Below are 15,330 nucleotides of genomic sequence, written 5' to 3'. Positions count from 1 at the left end.
ATGACTTGCTAGGCCATTTAAGAGTCAAATTGCTTTGGTCTAGAGTCACATGTAGCCTAGGTAAAACAGATTTCTTTCACTCAAGATCTTCATGAACCTGACGGGTTTTCATGACAATCAACAATTGATTCATTGTCACCATTACTGAAGCTACAGAATTTAAATTCCACCAACTGCCATGGTGGGATTTGAACCCATTTCCGCAGAGCATCAGCCTGAGCCTCTAAATTACAAGTCCAGTAAGTTATCACCATGCTATCACCTCGCAGCTATACCTCACTGAAAAGTGCAAACTGTTAAGTGTGGCAAGCACAACAGGACGTATGGTACCTTGAATAACAGGACCAATAGTGTATTTCCTTAATCCAATTTGAAAGTTGAGAGGAAAGAAAAGGAAATAATTGGTGAGGGTGAATTAAACTGAATGAACTAAAGGTTGGAAAAGCAAGATTGGGTTGATGAAGGAAAATAAAGACTGAAAATCTCCTAAGAATTTACCACCTGAAGGAATGAGATTATCACAGTTTAATTTTAAGTTTCGGCATTAGATTATTTAATTTGGTTTATTATTGTCACATACATGGTACACAGTGAAAAATATTGTTTCTTGCTTGCTACACAAAGTATACCGTACATATTCGGAAAGGAGAGGGTGCAGCATGTAGTTTTACAGTCATAGCTAGGGTGTAGAGAAAGATCAACTTAATATAAGGTAGGTGCATTCAAAGGTCTGGCAGCAGGGAAGAAGCTGTTCTTGAGTCAGTTGGTACATTTCTTCATCCAAAGAGTGGTGAGCCTGTGGAATTCACTACCACACTACCAGAAGGACGTGGAGGCTTTGGAGAGAGTACAGAGGAGGTTTACCAGGATGTTACCTGGTATGGAGGGGCTTTGTTATGAGGAGAGATTGGGTAAACTGGGGTTGTTCTCCCTGGAAAGACGGAGGATGAGGGGAGACTTGATAGAGGTGTATAAAATTATGAAAGACGTAGATAGGGTGAACGGTGGGAAGCTTTTCCCCAGGTCGGTGGTGACGTTCACGAGGGGTCATAGGTTCAAGGTGAAGGGGGGGTGGTTTAACACAGATATCAGACGGACATATTTTACACAGAGGGTGGTGGGGGCCTGGAATGCGCTGCCAAGGCAAGGTGGTGGAGGCGGACACACTGGGAACGTTTAAGACTTATCGAGACAGCCATATGAACGGAGTGGGAATGGAGGGATACAAAAGAATGGTCTAGTTTGGACCAGGGAGCGGCGCAGGCTTGGAGGGCCGAAGGGCCTGTTCCTGTGCTGTATTGTTCTTTGAAGTAGCTGATGCCAAAACATTGAATATATTCAAGAGGCAGCTGGATATAACATTTGGGGCAATTGGGATCAAAGTATATGGGGAGAAAGCAGGATTAGGCTACTGAGTTGGACAATCACAGTGGGGAATGGTGGAGCAGGCTCGAAGGGCCAAATTGCAGCCTCTTGCTCCTATCTTCTATATTTCTATGTTTCTATAACTTTTGTATCTTTTTCCTGATATAAGGTGGAAGAGAGTATGTCGGGGTGCATTGGGATCCATAATTATGCTGGCTGCTTTTCCAGGCAGCGGGAAGTGTAGAGAAAGTCAATGGATGGGAGTCTGATTTGATGAACTGGGCTTCGTTCGCAACCCTTTGTAGTTTTTTGCGGTCTTGGAGAGACCAGGAGCCATACCAAGCTGTGATACAACCAGAAAGGATGCTTTCTATGGTGCATCTAAAGGTCGGTGAGAGTTGTAGTGGACATGCCAAATTTCCTTAGCCTCCTGAGAAAGTAGAGGCATTGGTGGGCTTTCTTAACTATAGCATCGGCATGGAGGGACCAGGACAGGTTGTTGATGATCTGGACTCATAGAAACTTGAAGCTTTCGATCATTTCCACTTCATCCTAGATGGGCAATTGCAATTATTATCACTTCATTCAAAGTGACAACTTTAAGAGGCAATTCATGAGCACATCTTTAAAAACACTTGATAGGCTAAAAGTGATTTGATTATTGTCACATACTGGGATACAGTGAAAAGTAGTTTTTCTTTCATGCTATACAGACAAAACATACTGTTCATAAAGTACATAGGGGAAAAGGATAGGGTGCACAATACAGCGCTGCAGATACAGGTAGGGTGAAGAGAAAGATCAGCTTAATATATGATAAGACCATTCAAAAGTCTGATAGCAGATAAGCTGTTCTTGAGCCTGTTGGTATGTGCTTTCAGACTTTTCTATCTTTTTCTCGACACAAGAAGATGGAAGAGTGTATCTGGGGTGCATGGGGTCCTTGAGTATGCAGGCTGCTTTTCAAAGGCAGCGGGAAGTGTAAATGGAGTCAATGGATGGGAGGCTGGTTTGCGTGATGGACTGGGCTACATTCTCAATCCTTTGTAGTTTCTTGAAGTCTTGGTCAGAGCAGGAGCCGTACCAAGCTGTGATACATCCGGAAAGGATGCTTTCCATGGCGCAGCTGTAAAAATTGGTAAAAGTCATCGTGGACATGCTGAATTTCCTTAGTCTTCTAAGAAAGTAGAGGTGTTGGTGAGTTTCTTAACTGAGATGACATTTGTGAGAGAATCACTGGCGCTATCTTTACTTCCTGCTCCGGCACTATTATTTCTGGAGTCCTTAAAGGATCTATCCGTGACCCCCTTTTATTTTTCACTTACATGTTGCCTTTTGGTGACATCATTTGAAAACCGCATCAGTTTCCACATTTATACTGAAATCACTCAGCTCAAGCTCATCATCACCTCTCTTAACCCTTCTTTGGTTTCTATATTGCCAGACTGTTTGCCTGATGTCCTGTACGGGATGAGCAGAAATATTCTCTAACAATATTATGAAGAAAGAAGCCATTGTCTTTGATCCTCCCCAGAAACTCTGTTTCCTTGCCATCTACTCCATCTCTCTCTCTGGCAACTGTCTGAAGCTGAACCAAAGCATTCGCTACCTTAATCTCATATTTGGTTTTATGATGTTTTTTGACCATATATTCATGCCATCGCCAAGACCACCTACTTCCACCTCTATTCAACTCCACCCCTGCCTTAACTCGTAGGCTGCCAAGACTCTCACCCATGTCTTTGTTCACTCAATTTGACTATTCCAATACTCTGCTGTTTGACTTTCCACTTTTCATAAACTTGAGCTCATCCAAAATTCTCCTGCCCAAATCCTAACTTGCACCAGTCCTGTTCACCACTCACCCCTGTGCAGACCAACCTACATTGGCTGCCAGTCTGAATGCCACAATTGTAAAATTATCATCCTCCTTCTCAAATTCTTTAATTATCTCACGTCTGCCTATCTCTGTAAACTCTGCCAACCCTATAACTCTCCAAGATATCTGTGCTCCTTTAATTCTGGCCTCTTGCACATCCCCTTTTTTATCTAATTACTATTGGTGACAATGTTTCCAGCTGCCTAGATCTTAAACTCTGGTATTCCTTTTTGAAACCTTTCCATCTGTAGACTAGTAATCCGAAAGGACTTGGGTCTAGAATGAGATTCTGAACAGTGTCCCTGGCTGTTGCTCTTTAAACTTTATTCCTTAAAGTTAACAAAGCCAATGTGCAGAGTGGACAGGACAAGGCTTTAACTTGTTACAAAAATGAATTCAAATTCAAATCAATTCATGGTCCCCACAAGTGAGACATACTAGATCCAAGCTGATAAGAGCAGGCATTACACCTGATCTTGTGCCTGATCCTACACTTGATTTTATGGGCAGCATGGTGGCACAGTGGTTAGCACTGCTGCCTCACAGCACCAGAGACCCAGGTTCGATTCCTGGCTTTGGTCACTGTCCATACACAGTCTGCACATTCTCCGTGTGTCTGCATGGATTTCCTCCGGTTTCCTCCTTCAGTCTGAAAGACGTGTTGGTTAGGTGCATTGGCCATACTAATTTCTCCCTTCGTGTACCTGAACAGGCAGCAGAGTGTGGCGACTTCCATAGAATCATAGAGCGCAGAAGAGGCTCATAGCCCTGATTGTTATGATATGTCAAGTGCTCATCCAGATACTTTTTAAAGGGTGTGAGGCAACCCACCTCTACCACCCTCCCTGGCAGCACATTCCAGACCGTCACCACCCTCTGGTTAAGAAAGCTTTTCCTCACATCTTCCCCCACCCCCCCTTCCTCCAAAACCTCCTGCCCCTCACCTTGAACCTATAACCTCTCGTGATGACCCTTCAACTAAGGCTCATTATCCACTCCGTCCATGTTCCTCATAATCTTAGACACCTCGATCAGGTCGCTCCTCAGTCTTCTCTGCTCCAATGAAAACAACCCAAGCCTATCCAACCTCTCTTCATAACTTAAATGTTCCATCTCTGGCAACATCCTGGTGAATCTCCTCCGCATCCCCTCCAATGCAATCACATGCTTCCGACAATGTGGCAACCAGAACTGTACACAGTACTCTAGCTGTGGCCTTACCAAAGTGCTATATAACTCCAACATAACTTCTCTGCTTTTGTAATCTATGCCTCGATTGATAAAGGCAAGTGTCCACTATGCCTTTTTCACCACCCTACTAATATGCCTTTCTGCTTTAGAGATCTGTGTACAAACATGCCAAGGTCCCTTTGTTCCACAGAACTTCCTAGTGTCCTACCATTCATTGAGTACTTTCTTGTCAAATTGCTCCTTCCAAATCACTTCACACTTTTCAGGATTAAATTCCATCTGCCACTTATCTGCCCATTTGACCATTTCATCTATATCTTCTTGTAGCCCAAGACACTCCACCTCACTGTTAACCACCAGTCCAATTTTTGTGCCATCCGCAAACTTACTAATTCTACCCTCCGCCCCGCCTCCCCCCGCATAGTTATCAATGTCATTTATATAAATGACGAATAATAGGGGGCCCAAGACAGATCCCTGTGGTACATCGTTGGACACTGGCTTCCAGTCACTAAAGTGGCCTTCTGTCATCACTGTGTCTCCTACAACTGAGCCAATTTTGAATCCACTTTATCAAATTACCCTGTATCCCTTGTGCATTTGCCTTCTTTATAAGTCTCCCACGTGGGACCTTGTCAAAGGTTTTGTTGAAATCAATATAAACTACATTACTCTCGTCTATACACCTGGTCACCACCTCAAAAAATTCAATCAAATTTGAGAGTCATGACCTCACTCTGATGAAGCTTTGTCTCTCCAAGTGGAGATAGATGCTCTCCTTCAGAAGTTTCTCTAATAGTTTCCCTACCACTGATGTGAGACTCAGTGGTCTATAGTTCCCTGGTTTATCTCTACATCTGAAATAGCAAAACCACATTAGTTCTCTGGTCATCTGTGGCCAGAGATGAATTGAAAATTTGGGTCAGAGCCCTTGCAATCTCTTCCCTTGCCTCCCACAGCAGCCTAGGGCACAATTCATCTGAACCTGGAGATTTATCCACTTTTAAGGCTGCCAACACCTCCAATACCTTGTCCTTCCCAATGTCAATTTGCTCAAGAATCTCTCAGTCCCTCTCCCTAAATGCTGTATCATCGTCCTCATTCTCTTGGGTGAAGACAGATTTGAAGTATTCATTCAACACTCTACCAATGTCCTCTGGCTGCATCGACAGATTGTCCCCTTGGTCCCGAATGGGCCCTACTCTTTCCCTGGTTATCCTCTTCCCATTGATACACTTTTACAAAATATCTTGGGATTTTCCCTACTTTTATCAGCCAGAGCTTTCTCACATCCCTTCTTTGCATTCCTAATTGCTTTCTTAAGCTCCACCCTGCACTTTCTATACCTTACTAATGCCTCCACTGATTTGCTCCCCTTGTACTTTTTAAAAAGCCTTTATTTTGTTTCTCATTATATCCTGAATGTCTCTGGTCATCTATGATTCTCTGGGCTTGTTATTCCTATCTATCACCCCAGAGGGAACATGCTGGGCTTGCACCCTCCCCATTTCCTTTCTGAATGCCGTGCACTGCTCTTCTGTAGATTTTCCCATTAGTAGCTGTTCTCAGTTTACCTTGGCCAGATCGTACCATGTTGTGATTGCCATCCCCCACCACCACCTCAACCACCTGTCTGGCTTCATTCCCCAGAATCAGGTCAGGCACCGCTCCCTCCCTTGCTGGATCCTCCACATATTGATTTTAAAAGTTCTCCTGTACACATTTCAAGAAATATATTCCATCCAAGCCCTTAACACTGTATATCCCAGTTATTATTGGGAAAGTTGAAATCATCTAATATAATAACCCTATTATTGTTTTTATACGCCTCTACAAAATGAGCACATATTTGCTCCTCAATATCCCTCTGACTATCTGAAGGTCTATAATAAACACCTAAAAATGTGGCTGTCCCTTTTTTTAAATTCCTAACCTCTACCCATAAAGCTTCATTTGATGCCCCCTCCAATATATCATCTCTCGTTACTTAGTACCTGATTCCTTAACGAATAATGCAATGCCTCCTCCACTTTTACCTCCTCACCTGAAGATTCTATATCCCGGAATGTTGAGTTGCCAATTGTGTCCTTCCTTCAACCATGTCCTTGTGATAGCTACTATATCACACTTCCACATGTCAATCATTGCCCTCAACTCATCTATTTTACCTGCAATACTCCTGGCTTTAAAATAGGGGCCATCCAGCCTGGCCTTACTCCCTTGAAACTGCACTCCCTCTGACTTGTTTGTTTTGCTGTATTATTCTGCTAAGTCTGTGTCCCCTTCCCCTGCCAAATTCATTTAACTCCTTCCAACAGCACTAGCAAAACGTCCCACAAGGATGTTAGTCCTGTTCTGCCTTCCCCAGAAATGGTCCCAGTGATCCAGGAATCTAAAACCCTCCCTCCTGCACCAACTCTTAAACCACGCATTCATCTGCACTAACCTCCTATTTCTGTGCTCGCTAGCACGCAGCACTGGGAGTAATCCTGAGATAACGCAAGAGATTTTGCCTTTTAGTCTACTGCCTAACTCCCTGAATTCTTGATGCATGACCTCATCTCTCTTTCTAGCTATGTCATTGGTAGCAAAATGTACCGTTACCTCTGCCTTATCACCCCCTTCAGAATGCCCTGCAGCCATTCAATAACATCCCAGACCCTAGCACCAGGGAGGCAGCATACCATCCTGGAGTCACATTGGCTACAGTAGTGCCCATCTGTACCCCTGACTATTGAATCCCCTTTTACTATTGCCCTGCGCCTCTCTCCTCCCCCCCCCCCCCCCCAAACAGGCAACTTGTGGTGCCAGAAGCTTGGCTCTGTCTGCACTCCCTGAAGGAACCAGCCTCCAAAATAGAATACCAATTTGCAAGCGAGACTCCAAGGGACTCCTGAACTACCTGCCTACATCTCTTGGACTACCTGGTGGTCACCCATTCCCTTCCTTAGTCTTTTCAGCTGCAGTATGAACACCTCCTTTTGCTTTGACAAAGGGTCATCTGGACTTGAAACGCCAGCTCTTTTCTCTCCTTACAGATGCTGCCAGACCTGCTGAGATTTTCCAGCATTTTCTCTTTTGGTTTCAGATTCCAGCATCCGCAGTAATTTGCTTTTATCCAGTGTTCTAAATACTCTGACTCACGGATGCTTGACAGTGTCCCTAGCCATGGTTTCAGTTCTGAAACTTGAGTTTCCAGGAGCTGTATGTAGCTGGACACATTCCTGCATACATTCTGGCCCCGGGCACTCTATGTGCCTGGTTTCCCATATGGAGCAAGAAGAGCAAACCACAGTAACTTCATTGCAGTGTCAGTGTAAGTCTACTTGTGACACTAATAAACTAAGCTTAATCATCCCACTACTTGTCTTACCAATAAATTGGGATGGATAGATGGGGTGATGCGCCAACTCTGTCACAGAAAGAATTCCTAATTGAGGCTACAGCAGTCAGAAAATAGGAGGAGACCGTGGAGGGGTTCTCAATTAACAGTTCTGCGGTAAGATGGGAGGGACTGCAATGAGGTGAACTCTGAAGAATGGAAAAGGACAAAATGAGCTATTTGTAGAAGCATTGTTGTGCAGTGGACGGTGGGAACCCGAACTAGATTCTGAGTGTGGTGGTGGAGACAGATTCAATCGTGGCTCTCAAACAGGAATTGGATGCAGAAGTGCTGCGTGAAAAAGGACAGGAGATTAGAACTAGATCTTGCACAGTTACTCTGGAAGAGGGCTGGAAAGGTGGCTGAAAGGCCTGCTTCTGAGTCACAGCACCAGTTGAGAAATGTTAGAGACATTGTTATGCAGACTTCTGGAGCCTTACTTGAGGGGAACCGTATTCTTTTCACGAAATGTAACGACTTTATCCTTCGGTGCAAAAAAAAATAAAATTGCAATTCAATTGTCTATATTTGGCTTGAGCAATATTAAACAATTAGATATTACCAAAAGTTTATTTCTAGATAGTATGATTCAAATGTGATTTTCAGCAGTAAGATGTCTTGCAGCCAATGCAGCATCCGCGCCGTACAATGCTACATTATTTTAGAAGTGGATGAGACATTTTTTTCTGAGATGTTTGACAGCGGAATGTGCGAGGCTTGGTGATTTTTGGAGCTGGGCAAGGCTCTGCAGCCTATGTCTCAGTGTGGGTTCTGAGCCACCCCCAGCAGCAGCAGCACAAAGCGCTGCCGCCCCTCACGCGCCTCGCCCTCTGGAATGTTGACGTGGGGAGGGGGAGGGGGCGGATTGGCTGCCGGAGCTCGGCCCCCATTGGCCGAGGAGCCGAAGGCATTGTGACGTGGTGGGCCGGACGATTTCCCCCCCCCCCCCCCCCCCCCCCTCCCCCCGCCGTGCGTTCCACAATCGCCGGATCCGCGCGCGCCGCAAACCGACAGCCGCCGGAGGGAGAGAGTGAGAGTGAGAGTGAGTGTGTGAGGGGGAGGGGAGGAGGGGGGTGAGGCTGGCACCCCGGGGGCAACAATCAACCGGCTAACAGCCCAGCCCGGGGGGGTGGTGGCGGGACGGCGCGCGCGGCTAGGCCAGGCTGGGACAGGCTAACGGTCCTAGGGGCCGGGGAAGGTGGGGCCTCCCTCTCTCTCTCTCGCTCTTCCCCCTGCCTGCCGACTGGGCCCCGGGCTCTCGGCTGTAGGGGCGGAGCCGCACCCGGGGCGGGCGGGGGGGAGGTCGAAGCTGCCGCCCTCTCTCCCGGTGTTGGGGGAAGAGTTCGAGGCGGCGCCGCCGGCCACTCAGTCACTCACTGCGATGACAGACAGCCTCACCCACCCACGCCCCTTCCCAACAGCAAGAACTTTCCATCAGTTCCCGAGACAACTCTTGAGTTGCGGCGTGGGAGAGAGATCCCGGGCTTTGTCCGGCCGCCAGCACCCTTTCTTCCCACCCCCCAATCATCTCTCCCCCCAATCATATCTCTCCCCCCAAATCATCTCTCTCCCCCCAAATCATCTCCCCCCCCCAAATCATCTCCCCCCAAATCATCTCTTTCCCCCCAAATCATTTATCTCCCCCAAATCATTTATCTCACCCCAAATCATTTATCTTCCCCCAAATCATCTCTCTCCCCCCAAATCATCTCTCTCCCCCCCCAAATCATCTCTCCCCCCCCAAATCATCTCTCCCCCCCAAATCATCTCTCCCCCCCAAATCATCTCTCCCTCCCCAAGTCATCTCTCTTCCCCAAATCATCTCTCTCCCCGCAAATCATCTCTCTCCCCGCAAATCATCTCTCTCCCCGCAAATCATCTCTCTCCCCGCAAATCATCCCTCTCCCCGCAAATCATCCCTCTCCCCGCAAATCATCCCTCTCCCCGCAAATCATCCCTCTCCCCGCAAATCATCCCTCTCCCCGCAAATCATCCCTCTCCCCGCAAATCATCCCTCTCCCCGCAAATCATCCCTCTCCCCGCAAATCATCCCTCTCCCCGCAAATCATCCCTCTCCCCGCAAATCATCCCTCTCCCCGCAAATCATCCCTCTCCCCGCAAATCATCCCTCTCCCCGCAAATCATCCCTCTCCCCGCAAATCATCCCTCTCCCCGCAAATCATCCCTCTCCCCGCAAATCATCCCTCTCCCCGCAAATCATCCCTCTCCCCGCAAATCATCCCTCTCCCCGCAAATCATCCCTCTCCCCGCAAATCATCCCTCTCCCCGCAAATCATCTCTCCTCCACCCTCATCATTACCCCCAATTATCTCTCCTCCCCATCATCTCTCTCTCCCCCCTCCCCATCATCTCTGTCTCTCCCCCACCCTCATCTCTCCCTCCCTCTCCATCATCTTTCTCTCTCTCTTCCACCACCTCCCTTTGCTCCTCATGCTCCCTTCTCCCCAGGCCTCCTACGTTGCCACTCCTCAACCTCCCCTGGCTTCCTTCCCCTCATTGCCATCCCCCTTCCTATGCCGTCGCTGGTTTGCCCCAGCCCTGTTGGCAGTGCCCATTTCCTCTCCACCTTGGCTGTGCCCATTGTTCCTGGTCTTGTAGCCCCATCAGCAGCACCCATTGCCTCCCTCAGTCACCTCTATGGTGCCTATTCTCCTCCCCAGCCGCCTTCTCCAGTGCCCATTCCCCCTCTCCCCTAGCCTCCTTCAGCAAATGCAAGCCTGCTTGGATTTTGCCTGTATGTTTCATCAGCAGTCGAAGTTTTTTAAATACATTTTTCATTGGGATTTCTCAATATTTTCCTGCCAGAATTTGCAAGGAAGGAAAGGAGCTATGTAGCTTCCCTCCTCTTACCTGCTTTATAAGTTCCAAGCACAACAAAGTTTCTAAAACCAGCAGCAACATCTATCGTGAACCAGTTTGGCATCCCAAGCAGTTGGAAACAGTTCACAAATGTCCAAATCTCATACATATCTAGATAACTTTTCTAGAAAGATGCACTGCAATTTCATTGCTTTGGCCTAAAACCGCAATTGCAGAAAACCTGAGACATTATTCTACTGCAAATCAGTTTCAACAAACTTCATTTTAAACACATAGCTTTATTATGCAATCTTCACCAGCCCAATGTCATCACCCACACTGTCCCTCCAACTACGTTCATTTTCTGCTGTACCATTGACAGAAATTCTTTCAGTCACTGCACCCTTGCTCTTTTGAACTGCTCCCACTTCAGCTACTTTGCTCTGTAATTCCTTTCGAAGACCTTTTAAATCTGTTTTTGTTTCCTGTTCCCACTTAATCATTCCCCTCTCCTGCTTGGTGGTAATAAGTCACTTTTAGCTATCTTTCTGTGAGAAAATATATAAATGCAAATTATTGTAAGTGATCTGAACAGGCAATCCAAAGTTCTGGTCAGTAGCAGAAATATGAACTTTCAAAATATGCCCTGTTTACATCTCATGCTAGCTGATTCCAAATCTATGGAACTTGGCGCTATGAATAGCGTTTTTTGCTTGAATAAGTTTGAGCTTAGTGATGAGATTGAAGTGTTGAATCTGATCGCACTTCTCTATTTCTCGTATGTAGGTGCATTCCTAGCTCATGCTTTCCTTAAGATTTTTTATCAAGAGTTTCCCAAAAGTTATATATGTTATCCAATGAAATATGAAAGCCATAGGTTTTGTTCAAAGCCCATGTTGATCTCAGAAAGGCGCTTAGAACTACTACCATTGACTGGCCTTTGTGCCTTGGGAAATTGTCCAATTCTTCTAAAAGGTCTTTTTTGGGAGCGGTGATGAAAATTCTTGATGCTGTTTTTGATACACTCAGTTCATTTAACATTTTGCCCAAAATTGCAGTGTTTTTCCTTTTGCTTTACATGTCAAAATAACTGCTTTAATGCTGTTTTGCAAAAATCCAGAAATGATACTTGGTTTATAGTGGATATCAGGAACAGAATCATATTTAAAGACCTATATATCATGAATTTTTAAAACTTTATAAAAACTGTTAATTTGAAGGATAGCATGGGGTTATACTGACTCGTGTGACATGGTATTGGATGGAAGATATTTGATCTTGAATTGATAGGATCATTGCATTGGTATTATTGATATTATCTCCAGCAGCTTCATAATTGAGCTATTCATAATTATATTTGAAGTTGAAGAAACCTTGAGGCAGCATGAGTGGCCCAATTCAGGACATGAACTTGAGTTAAGGCATGAAGTGAGCTTTCAATAATCTTCCGTGTCCCATCCCCAGATTCAATGTTTCATTTAGCCTATTTTTGCAACTGTTTTTTTAAATAAAGGCAAATTGACATTTTCCAATGCTTTTAAATTAAACATTACTATGGCACGCCTGATGATGCAAAGAAAGGATCTGATCCAAAAAGGCAGGCAAATATATATATCCCAAGGAGTAGGTGAGCATCTGTCAGCGAGCTTTGGATGTGTAGCTGTGAGGAGGCAGCAATGATTGAACATTTTGTGTGCCTGGTGCTTCACTACTGTTTAAAACTGGAATCTATATGGATATCCTGTTATAGTAGCAGAAACTCTTCATTTTTCTCTACAGATGACCTGTACTTGGTCTTTTATGCGTGAAATGAATGGGCCACTTTGATTTCAATGTTTTAAGCCAGTGAAATTAGATTTTAGTACATTCCGTTGCAGTTTCTAAATTTAAAATATTTACTTTTTTGATATTAGGAATTTTGTCAAAGTATTGACATATTAAAACTGGTCTTATTTCTTGTGTGCAATGTATATTCTTTATGTATATTTTTGTGTACTTTCAATTCAGGAGAAAGAATTACACCTGTGTGACTTCAAGCTTCTGCCCCAGCAAGCAAGTGCATACTTATTAGGTTGGAGTTACGGTAAGTTAAGCTCAACAAAACTTACACTTAGTGTGATGCCAGTACTTGATGTATAGAGTTTGAGCAGATTTTGAATAATTGTTCTTTATATTATTTTCTTTTTTAGTTAAGCCATACTTGTATTTAATGCAATGTCCTGTACTAATTCTTGCGTTGTCATCTGGTTCAGGTATTTTTTTGTTCAAAATGTTGTGCCAACCTCTCATCAATATCAATATTGTGATAGTAAAACAAATCCACAAATATTAGAGCATTTATAGAGATTTCAAACTGCTTTTAATTTTATATAGTTAGGTTTATTGAATATCATTTCTTCTTTCCCTTGTTCACTTGCCTGCACTTAGATGTCCTGACGTTATCTTATGCCGGTGTCATCAAACTTTTCAGTCGTGTCCTTCTAATGATTAACATTTGTCTATACATGTTTGTCACCATTGCTTGAGTTTTTCAAGCTTGTTCTCCAAGGTAGCACTTAAGTTGACAAATCTCAGGACTCTCATCCACTCCCACAAATTTATTACTTTTAATGTAGATTTATCGATTGTAATTTGGCCATATGTAAACTTCTCAAAGGACATGATGAACTAGTTTAATCTCTCAAAATCTCATCTGAAAATTTTAAGTACATTTTCCCCCCTCAACCTTTCATTACTCCGGAATAAAATGTAAAGCCTACAACATAACTGGTATGCAAAAATAAGTGAAATTCATCTTCATTTGCCTATAAGTTGTCAAACACACTCTTCCACACACTGTCTTGGCTGACATTCTGTGAAAAATGCACATTAATACTGTATTTGCCAACTGTGTGTGCATTGAAGGCTGAGTGCAGCCACATACAGGATGTGTTGGGACAGATTCTTCTCAGACCTATTCCTATCACTGTTGAAAGCATACAGACCATCTTTCAACACCCCTTCCCCCCCCCCCCCCCCCCCCCCCCCCATAAAAGTCCTCAATCCAAAATCCCAATCCCATTATTTGACCCCTTCTCAATCCCATTAGACCCTGCAATCCCTCTGAATCCCATCCTGGTTGTATATCCACTCACTGCCACATAATTGTTCTGCAACCCCAATAAGACTTGCTTCAGTGCCTGAACCCCTGGTATCCTCTTGGGGGCCACCATTCTTTAGCACTGACAGACCCTGGAATGCCATTTCACAAGATCCCTGTCACTTGTGCCAAACACAAGGAATTTCCCAGTAAAACACATAGCATTACTAAACACATGTCCTGCTCCAAAAGCACTGCCATTCTGAACCTCTGTACCCTACCAATAGTATAAGAAATAGGAACAGGATCGCTCCCCGAGCCTGCTGCACTATTCAGTACAATTATGGTTGATCTTCTGCCTCAATTCCACTTTCCCACCTGTTCCCTTGATTCTGTGAAAGATTTTTGGTCCATCTCAGACTTAAATATATGCAATAATGGAGCATCCACAACCCTCTTGAGGATAAGAATTTCAAAGATGCATAATTCTTTGAAGAAATTTCTCATCTCAATCCTAAATGACTGACGCCTTATCCTGAGACTGTGCCCTCAAGTTCCAGATTCCCCAGCCAGGGGAAACCATCTCTCTGGATATACTATTAAACCCTTTCCGAATCTTGGATGTTTCATGATGTGGAGATGCCGGCGTTGGAGTGGGGAGGGCACAGTAAGAAGTCTCACAACACCAGGTTAAAATCCTGATGAAAGAGCAGTGCTCCGAAAGCTCGTGCTCCAAATAAACCTGTTGGACTTTAACCTGCTGTTGTGAGACTTCTTATTGTATGTTTCAATTAGATCACCCCTCATTCTTCTTAACTCCAGAGAGATTGGCACAGTTTACTCAGCTTCTCAGTCTAGGAAAGCCCTCTCATCCCAGGGACCAATCTAGTGAACCTTTGATGTACTGCTTCCAGTGTAAGTATGGAAATCCTTAAATATGGAAACCGAAACTGCACACAGTATTCAAGCCGTGGTTTTGCCTATAAAATTGTGGCAAGGATTTAGTTCTTTTATTACATTCCCTTTGAAATAAGGGTGAACATACCATTTGCCTTCCTAATTGCTTGCTGTCTGTGCATGCTAACTCTTGTGCTCCTTGTACATGTACACCTATTCCTCTTTGAAGATCAACATTTCAAAGTTCCATGCTTTTTAAAAAAGTATTCTTTTATATTCTTACTACCAAGTGAATAACCTCACACTTGCCCACTTATATTCCACCTATCACTTTGTTGCCCACTCACTTAATCTATCAATATCTTTGCAACTTTTGTGTCCTCCTCACAGCTTACATTCCCACCTCACTTTATATCATCAGAAAATTTAGATACATTACTCTGTATTTTTGTCAAAGTCATTAATATAGATTGTCAATAGCGGAAGCCTCAACACTGATCCTTTTGGCATTCTACCAGTTACAGCCCACCAATTTGAAAATGCACCATCTATCCCTACTCTTTGCTTCTTGTGCTATGACATGTCAGGCTAATAGGCCTGTAGTTCCCTGTTTTCTCTCTCCCTTCTTTCTTGGATAGTAGTATTACATTTGCTCATTTCCAATCCACTGGGACCTTCCTACAGTTGAGAGAGTTTGGAAAATTATAACCAGTGCAT

The 15,330-nt window shown here is 44.3% G+C and overlaps 1 protein-coding gene across 5 annotated transcripts in view; it reads left to right on the top strand.

The window, feature by feature from the left end:
• The first annotated feature begins 8,657 nt into the window (after window positions 1-8,657).
• The window catches only part of LOC144505177 (uncharacterized protein KIAA0232-like), a 52,306-nt gene continuing 45,633 nt past the window's right edge, over window positions 8,658-15,330 (top strand). The window contains exons 1-2 of one of the 5 annotated variants that reach the window (XM_078231128.1): window positions 8,658-8,859; window positions 12,645-12,720. The gene's annotated coding sequence lies outside the window, so the exon portion shown is untranslated. The remainder of the gene's footprint in view (window positions 8,860-12,644; window positions 12,721-15,330) is intronic. The other 4 variants (XM_078231126.1, XM_078231130.1, XM_078231129.1 and 1 more) reach the window with 4 other exon arrangements.

Source organism: Mustelus asterias, chromosome 16 (assembly GCF_964213995.1).
Source record: "Mustelus asterias chromosome 16, sMusAst1.hap1.1, whole genome shotgun sequence".
In the NCBI taxonomy this organism is placed as follows: domain Eukaryota; kingdom Metazoa; phylum Chordata; class Chondrichthyes; order Carcharhiniformes; family Triakidae; genus Mustelus; species Mustelus asterias.
This window is presented reverse-complemented; position numbering and strand designations above follow the sequence as displayed.